The sequence below is a fragment of the Miscanthus floridulus genome, chromosome 8, assembly GCF_019320115.1.
Source record: "Miscanthus floridulus cultivar M001 chromosome 8, ASM1932011v1, whole genome shotgun sequence".
Taxonomy (NCBI): domain Eukaryota; kingdom Viridiplantae; phylum Streptophyta; class Magnoliopsida; order Poales; family Poaceae; genus Miscanthus; species Miscanthus floridulus.
Window position 1 is genome coordinate 105,931,652 of NC_089587.1, and position 9,666 is coordinate 105,941,317.

A 9,666-nucleotide genomic window follows, 5' to 3' on the forward strand; every position below is an offset into this window, starting at 1 on the left:
CAGCTAAGTTCAATCAACTAAAATGAGATCGACTAAACGACTATAATGGTCCAAGTCCCACTAATGGGGGGGATTGATCACTGATATAATAGCCGGTAATGGCGAAGGAGTTTATATGGAATGAAGGATTGTATCAGCTAAACGTTTACACCAAGTATCACGAGACAGGAGTACATGAGAATTGAAGTTACAAGTTTAGGAATGCCCGAACTTTATTCAGAGCGTCCAGGCGGATAGCATCAGTTTCTGTAATTAGCCGATTGTCTTCCACAGCTGATCCAGGGATGGCTTTGTTTTTCTAGCCTTGGATGGCCATAAGCTTGTTATATTTGGCAATCATCTCTGCTTTCTTCTCATCTGTTACACTGAGAATCTAAGTTAGATTGGTTTCTTCGATTTGGATTGAAGTATTGATTTCCTCCAGCCTCATCAGTAGCTGCTCCCGCTTGGTCTTTAGGGAACTGAGTTTCTCCTGGATCCTGGTAGGAGCACTTTTTAGGCAATCAATCAGCTCCTTCAACCTGAGCATCTCCTGTTTGATCAACTCTTCATGGGCATTCAAATTATTCTAAGCTTCACGGTCAGCTAACCTCTGTTTCACCTGGATAACCTTGGGGGCCTGACCCTTAATGAAAGTGATAGGGCACACAACTGTGAGGAGATCCTAACTCAGCTCGCCCTTAATGGCTAGGAAGATATCTTGGAGTCTTGGTTGCGGTTCGGGCAGTCCTGAACCAGATCAGCTATATCTTTTTCCAAATAAGGTAACATCGATTGTAGCCGATCCCTGGTTGCGGTTGATAGGGTGATTTTCTCCTGCTAGATCTTAGGAGGTGAAGAGCTTACTTCATCTCTTTCTATATAATCCCCAATGTCAAAAGAGAAGGCGCTCAGAGAAGGTGGGCTTTGTGCCTACAAAAAATACAGTCAGATTTGGAACAACAAGCATGCTTGATTCCTGGATCATTATGAGACTACTGATACCTTTTTCACTGGGGATTGAGGGACAATCGACGATGTGCCCATGTCATCATCAGATACCTCAATCGGCTTCTTGGACCCTACCCAAGCCAAGGATTTGCTTAAAATACAAATCGAGAATTTGGATAGGGGGATGCGTCATGTTATGTTGAGTTTTACCATCAATGAGTTGAGGATGTGAGACATCTTTAGGTTCATCATCATCGGCTAACTGGTGAGCACTTCGGTCGGATTCTTGATTGTTGGTAGCGCCGGGGGTCGGCCCTGACTCAAGGTTCGCATCTAAGAGGGGAGAAGAGCTCAGAATCCAAGAACTACAAATTGGAGTGAGAAGATAGATTCAGAAGCTTACTGTTGACCTCTTGATGGCCATCGTGAGCTCCTTCATTAGGAGAATTGGCAGCGCTTGTCTCAGCATTGTCCTCCTCCTGATCCCCAATCAGCTAAAGGGCAAGTGATCAATAAGATTAATGAGATAGGCTAAAGGAAGCAGAAAATTATTTTACCTGAGTACTCGATGTCCTTGGGGAGCCCTATTCATGACCAGTATCTCCAGATAGAATCTACAGAGAAAAGTTGCTCATGATTATCCAAACCTGGCACAACCAAAGGCTAGTTCCTAGGAAGCACCTCTGTCCCTCCTTTTGACAAAGTAATCGGAATCTGCTCTTCAACTTTATCACCAGCGTCCGATTGGGGGTTGATCTGAAAAGGGGGTTGGTCAGTTTTGAAAAGATTTAGATAATCAATAATAGGAAAGCTTACTCCGATGACGGTGTCAGCAAAAGATGACAGCTTTTGTCTCAATAGCTGCTCATCAGCTATTGTCTCAATAGCTGCCGATGGGCCACTCATCCCCATCATCCTAGAAGCCTAAATTAGCAAAATCAAGAGTTATCATTGGAGAAATAATTGGGATCAACAAATTCGGCGATCTGTGCTATGGATACACTAAGACACCTACTTGGGAAGCCAATGAAGATCCCAGATTTCTGTGCGCACGCTTCCGTATTGTGACTTTAAGAGAGTGACCCTTTGGAGCCTTGCGCTTTCTTGGGTTTGGACACCAGACATCATATTTAATCGGTTGGTTGCTCTTGCTGACCGTAGGAGGAATAGAATCCAAGTCCTATGACCAATATGATAATAAGCATTGCATCGGCCATATGGAAGAAAAGATGTAGAGAATGAGCAAATATTTACCTCAATCTCAGATTGGAAACTTGGATCCAGTGACTGGCAGAAGGGTGTGACTGAATGGCAAACTTGGATCCTTCAGCATTAATAGGAGGAAAAGCATCTTCATACTGCCAAATTCTCCAGAATTCCCATGGTTGGTTGACAGCTTCCCTCGGCTTCAGCTTGTCTACGAAGAACAGCCCGGGGTTAGCTGCCCAAAGCCGAGTTGGCAAGCGGCAATACAAGGATTATAGAATTCATAGGATGTCAGTGGCTTCTCTCGACCATGCCTGAATTCTACGAGGAGCAACCCTGGTTCAACTATACATTAGAAAATTGCAGTCGATGGTTCATCCAAACAAGTAGTCTCGAACCTAAAAGAAATCGGGAGCTCAAATTCAACAATCTCCAGGTATACAAACCAAGTCAGGATTTCATCAGGCAAGCCCTTGTAAAACCCTCTAAAGAATTGACTAGTGCTCTAACTAATTGAGATAGCTGATGCAGCCTCGCCAAAAGACTGACACCGATGAAATTTATCTTCTTCGTCCAAATTCTTTTCTTGGGCTTCTGAGTAATTCAAAGAAGGGAAGCTCAGATTTCTAAGGTCATTAACAACAACCTTCTACATGTGCAGATTCAGCCACATCTGCAAAAGCCACCATGGTCCTCTAATTGTGCCAATTGGCTCATTCATCATTAATTTTGATGATACTTGATGCATCAAGTGGTAGAAGGATCCAAGCATGCATTTTGCTAAGGGAATATCAGCGCCATGGGATAATTGCTCTGCCAGATAACAATAATTAGCAGTTGGGCTGCACACGGACCGACAGAAGAGATACTTTTCCAGCCACATGTTCAAAAAGGCGGCATGTTCCTTAAGGTTGGCGTTCCTATTATGAGTCCATTTGTGGGCAGTGATGTAGCCTCCCCACCCCTAGATCTGATGCTTTGGTTTACCAATGATGTTGTAAGGTTGAAGGAGTCTTATGACTCTAAGGCCAGTTAACATATGAATATCGGCCAGAGCAACTGTGTAGGGGGTATAACCGTAGGTACCCACGGCAATAGACATGGGCCGCACCACCAGGGGAGGTCCAGCCCATAAGATCAAGGCCTACGGTGCTTAGGTCTAGTCAGCGTGCACCGCAAGGCAATCAGAAGATATCTTGACTATGAAGGAAGATCTATTAGGATATGATAGATATCGTATTCCTTGTAAATACTTACCATATAGCCGAATAGATCTAGACCTAAACCGACCTGTAACCCTACCCTCCAGACTATATAAGGTGGGTAGGGACCCCCCTTGAATGCATCTTTTCATATTTAATACAATCCACCAAAGACAGGACGTAGGGTATTACGTCGATCAGACGGCCTGAACCTGTCTAAATCACTGTCTCTGCGCCCGTATCACCATCCTGTTCCTATTATGCGCACCTCCACCAATCATCTACTACCGTGGGTATACCCCTCGGTAGACTGCCGGCTAGATTTCATCGATAGTGGCACGCCAGGTAGGGGGTGTGCGTGCTGATTCCATGGCTAACTAGATGGTCAAATTCCCGAGATCCATGATCTTCCTTGAGCCAGGCCAGTCGTTCACGATTAGATCCATAACCTGGATTATCAACGCCGATGGCAACAGAGAGATCATGGAGGCAATGCAGGATAATCCTGCCCTAAATGTGTCAGCACAGATCACGTCAGTGCTGGCACCAGAAGCTCCAATTCTGGTTCCTCGCTGAGTTAGGAGATCTATTGATCAGGATGATTTGATCGCATCTATCAATCGAGTCACCAATGGCTTAGCGAAGTGTTTGTCTCTCGCGGAATTGGTTTTAAATCAATCTACCAATGGAGATGTGACTCCTACACTCCAAGGTCACCATGCCACTAATGTCGAGCACCCTGCTCATGCACGTCGTCCGAGGTGGCAAGATGAAGATCTGGTGATCACGGCAACTCCGGACGAGCGTATCGTTCAACGCCAACCACTCCCCGCCTCGACAGAGAACATGCCGAGGCCCTATTCTTTTGGGCTAGTGGGTGTGGATCCAATCTGTCGGGATGCCCTGCACCATCTTTTCGCTGACCACACCAAGCATAGCTACATCAACAACCTCTACCAGATCGACCTCCCTAAGGCCGACCAGCCTGCGCCAACGATAAACATGGTGCAAATCCGGTAGCTTCTGGATGAAGCGCTCCATACAATCCTAGAGGAAAGCCCTAAGCCATATTCCGAGGGCACTACCAGCAGCTGCCCACCTTTCCCTCTAGGCTTTGGGAGAGAGCTTTTCATGGTTAGCCACAACAGCGTTGCTGTCGATTGAGAAACCAATGTCCAGCGCATGAGCACGAAGCTAGGAACACTAATCGCCAATGATGTCATAATGGAGAAGTAGAAAACACCGCCCAAGCCACCAGAGGTGGCCTGCCGCCTCTCGCTCGTAATCTCCAACAGGAGTTCCTCATCATTGACAACCAGCAAGTGGAGCAGACGCTGAGCGCCAATCTGGCTTTAGCCACCCATGAGCTCGCTAGACTCCCACCAACGCTGGAGGTACTCAAGATTCAAGCGCTACTTAAAGCAGCTCAGGTCTAGGTCAACGACATCTAGAACTGAGTTCCATCTTTTTTGACCGCATCGGCTTGCAGTCGAAACCCCCGTGGCTCTCGCCATGAAGGGGGAAGCCGTTATCATAGCAGCCTGATCTTCCAAGGGGGGTCTAGGGGCAATGTTGCCATCAACCCTAGATCATAAGGACCATGAAATTAGTATGGCCGACCAGCTCATGATGCCAACCAGGAGGTTAATCAACCCCTGCGTGGTGATGTCCATGACCATATCAATGCCAATCTTGATGCCCACAATCGCATCGAGAATAGTCAGGCCCAGCGGCATCAGCAAAACTCCAACGCCGATAGGAGTACGACGACCAACACGACAACCCCATCAGCCTCTAACCACTCCCCGCTGTTGAGCCGATGGGACCTCGCCCCTTCACAGCAAGGCTACGAGCTGTACAGTGGCCCATAGGCTTCGAGGTCTTTGGGGTCGATCCCAATGATGGCAAGGCTAATCCTGAGTAGTGGATGCATCTCTACGAGATCATCGTACATGCTGCTAGGGGAAACAGCGACGTAATGGCAAACTATCTGCCTATTATGGTCTCCCAATCTGCCAATAATTGGCTTATGGGCTTGGGGGAGGACTCCATTGAATCTTGGGATGATCTTAAAAGAGTTTTTTTATCGAGAATTACATGGCAACGTGTCAGCAGCCTAGCACAAAGTATGATATGGAGAAACTCCATTAGATGTCTGGGGAACCTTTGCGAAGCTACATCAGGCGTTTCTCAAAAATGAGGAACACCATCCCCAACATTGGGGACAATGAGGCCATCTTTGCTTTCACCAGAGGACTCCATCACCATCAGGAGCTGCGCTCCAAACTTTACCGCAAGAGGCTCTAGACCATCGGCGAACTACTCAAGGTTGCAAACTCATACACAGACTCCGAAGAAGCTGATCGGTAGTTCAAGGATGATGTTGCTTGTGCTTCCTGCTTGGATCACCACCCATGTCGTGATGATGATCGCCGTGAAGAATGGCATTATGAAGATCACAACAGGCACTACAATGATCATGAATGCCGTCATAATGATCATCCAGAGGGATAAAGGGCTGCACAACCACATCATCGCCAACTAGAAAACTTCATCAACAATGTAGAGCAGCCATGTGCTAAGCGCAATTTCAATGCTACCTACAAAAAGCTCCTTGACGATCCGTGCCCAATTCACAAGAAAAGCAAACACACCATGTGGCAATGCTATGGCATGGCCAAAGCTTTCCGCGATGAGGAGCAGAAATGGTAGCAGTGCAAGGACAATGAGTCAGATGACGGCAAGGGGGTGGAGCGTCCTAAGGACTCACAGCCTGCTTTTCAAGACGCAAACAAGACCGTCGCCATAATCTTCGGAGGGTACACTCCTCAGAGAGCAAACACCAGCAGAAACTCACCGCTTGGTAGGTCATGTCGATCACCAAGTACAACACGGTCACCGATCCTAAATATCTAGACTGGTCGGAGTACCCTATCACCTTTAGTAGGACAGACTAGTGGGCAGATATCCCATACCCAGGGCATTTCCCACTCGTGCTGGATCCCACCATCCACAACGTGCAGTTCAAGACAGTCCTCATCGACGATGGGAGTGCCCTCAATCTCCTCTTCGTCGAAGCCCTAACTGAGTTTGGCCTCACAAAGGATGATCTTGTCCCTGTTGATTCTCCATTCTGGGGGATTATACCTGGCAGAGCATCCCAACCTTTGGGGTAGATCACCTTGCCAGTCTAGTTTGGCACCACCGACCACTTCCATACTGAGTATGTGAACTTCTTTGTGGTAGACTTTGACACTGCCTACCATGCCATCCTTGGCTGACCAGCTCTCGTCAAGTTCATGGTTGTGCCCCATTATGCCTACCTGGTGTTGAAGAACCTAATGGAATAGGGCATTCTCACCCTGCGTTCCAACGTCTCCACCGCCTATGACTACGAAAGAGAAGGACTCGCCATCACTGATGCGATGGATCTCTCGGCTAGAATGGAGGCTTGCATCGCCGACTCTAAGATGGTCCTAGTGGAGGAGCAGGCGATCCTGACTTAGGAGCCACCTCGGTCTACGACTAAGTCCAAAGACACAAAGGAGGTTGAGCTCATGATCGGCGATAGAAGCAAGATGGCCCAAATTGGGGCCCATGTCAACCCCAAGTAGGAAGACATGCTCGTCAGCTTCCTCCACAAAAATGTCAATGTGTTTGTATGGAAACTTGCTGACATGCCTGGTGTTCCTCGGGAGCTGTCGAGCACTCCTTAAACGTCTCGCCGACCACCAAACGGATCAAGCAAAAGCTCCGATGATTCACGGAAGACAAAAAGGAGGCTATTAGGGCAGAGATAACTAGGCTATTAGCAGCTGGCTTTATTGAAGAGGTGTATCACATGGAGTGGCTCGCCAATCTAGTCCTTGTATGAAAAAAGAATAATGAATGGAGAATGTGCGTTGATTACACCAATCTCAACAAACACTGCCCTAAAGACCCCTTCGGCTTACCTCGCATTGACGAGGTTGTAGATTCAATAGCCGGTTGTGAGCTCTTGTGCTTTCTCGATTGCTATTCTGGTTATCATTGGATATCCTTAAAGGAGGAAGACCGGATCAAAACTTTGTTCATCACACCCTTTGGTGCCTATTGCTACACCACCATGTCCTTTGGGCTAAAAAACACCGGCGCCACCTACCATAGGGCTATCCAGCGATGCCTCTAGGACCAAATCAGGATGAATGTCGAGGCCTACATCAATGATGTGGTAGTTAAGTCTAAGACTATTGACAACCTCATCGCTGACCTCAAAGAAACTTTCCAAAGCCTGAAGAAATTCCAATGGAAGCTAAATCCCACTAAGTGTATATTCGGTATTCCATCTGGTATACTCCTAGGCAACATCGTTAGTCTCCATGGCATCAAAGCAAACCTAGAGAAGATAGAAGCGATTACCAAGATGAAACCACCAACCTATGTGAAGGATGGCCAGAAGCTAACAGGATGCATGGTGGCTTTAAGTCATTTCATATCCCTATTGGGTGAAAATGGTTTGCTGTTCTTCAAGCTGCTCAAAGCTTCAGAGAAGTTTACCTAGATGCCTGAAGCCAACAAGGCCTTTGCCAAGCTCAAGCAATTCCTCACAATGCCTCCAGTCATGACTACACTACAAGCTGGCGAAACCTTATTGATCTACATCGCTACAACCAACCATGTCATCAGTGCCATCGTCGTTGAACAAGAAGAAGCCAGGCATGCCTATAAAGTTCAACACCCTATCTACTTCATCAGCAAAGTCCTAAACAAGTCTAAGGCTCGGTATCCTCTGGTCTAGAAACTGTTGTATGCTATCCTTTTTACGTCTAGGAAGCTCCACCATTACTTTGAGACATATCAAGTAGCATGGTTACTGAGTATCCACTGGGTGACATCCTCCATAATAAGGAAGTCAATGGACACATCATTAAATGGGCGGTAGAGCTTGGCACGTACTCCATTGATTTTAGGGGCCGCTAGACAATAAATCTCAAGTGCTCGCCAATTTCATCGCCGAATGTTCCGACATGCAAGCTCCTATCTCAATCGACCGACCCAAGCACTGGGTCATGTACTTTGATGGCTCCCTCAACCTTGACAGTGCTGGGGCAGGTATCTTTTTTATTTCTCCATCAGGGGATCACCTCCGATATGTCCTCCGAATTCATTTTCTAGCCTCCAATAACGCTGCAGAGTACGAAGCTTGTCTCCATGGTCTCCATATTGCCGTTGAACTTGGCGTTAAATGCCTCTTGGTATACGGTGACTCCACACTGGTCATTAATTAGGTCAACAAAGATTGGTCTTGTACCAGTGACAAGATGGATGCTTACTACTTAGAAATCAGAAAGTTGGAGGGCAAATTCTATAGTATTGAATACCACCACGTCGTACGAGATCAGAACCAAGCAACCGACCAACTATCCAAGCTAGGGTCAACTAGAGCTGAGGTCTCAGCTAGTGTCTTTGTCTAGGATCTTCAAACTCCATCCATTAAGCAGGAGCAAGCAGTTCACGAATCTTCCCCAGCCAAGCAATTGGTCCTGGTAATTCCCGTGCCGAGCAGTGATTGGCGAGAGCCTTTTATCAAGTACTTGACCACTGCAGATGTACCGGTTGACAAGATTGAGATGGAATGCCTAATTCACTATAGCAAGCATTACGTGCTAGTCGATGGCAAGCTAATGCAGAAGAATGCAAAGGAGGAATTGCTTCAGAAGTGCATATCTCAGGAAGGAGTGGCATTGCTTCAAGAAATCCACACTGGATCCTACGGCAACCATGTAGCCTCTAGAAGTCTATTCAGCAAAGCTTTCTGAGTAGGTTTCTATTGGCCATCAGTAGTCATAGACTCTGAAATGCTTTTTCGACGGTGTGAGGGATGCCAATTTTTCGCCAAACAGATCCATGTTCCAGCTCAGGATCTATAGACGATTCCTACCTCTTGGCCATTCGCATGTTGGGGACTGGACATGATTGGGCCATTCAAGAATGCCCCCGATGGATTTCGATGGGTTTATGTCGCTATTGACAAATTCTCCAAGTGGATTGAGTACAAGCCGCTCGTCCAGTCTACAGCAAAGAAAGCAGTGCAGCTCTTCAAGGACATCATCCATAGGTTTGGGCTGCCGAGCAGTATCATCACCAACCTTGGTTCTACATTTACCAACATCGACTTCTGGGATTTCTATGAGGAACGATACATATCCGTTAAGTATGTATCGGTTGTGCACTCTAGGGCTAATGGCTAGGTTGAGCGAGCGAATGGCATGATTTTAGATGCCCTAAAGAAGAGGTTATATGAGAAGGATCAGAAACATTTGGGCAAATGGCTCAAAAAACTACCAGC

General features: G+C 46.8%; 1 long non-coding RNA gene across 1 annotated transcript; it reads right to left on the reverse strand.

Moving 5' to 3' along the window:
• Positions 1-868: 868 nt before the first annotated feature.
• Positions 869-1,426, reverse strand: LOC136473175 (uncharacterized). The gene is made up of 4 exons (XR_010762535.1): positions 1,334-1,426; positions 1,141-1,263; positions 985-1,061; positions 869-912 (listed from the first exon to the last, which is right to left on the reverse strand). It is a non-coding gene; the product is annotated as an uncharacterized lncRNA (long non-coding RNA).
• Between the last annotated feature and the right edge of the window lie 8,240 nt (positions 1,427-9,666).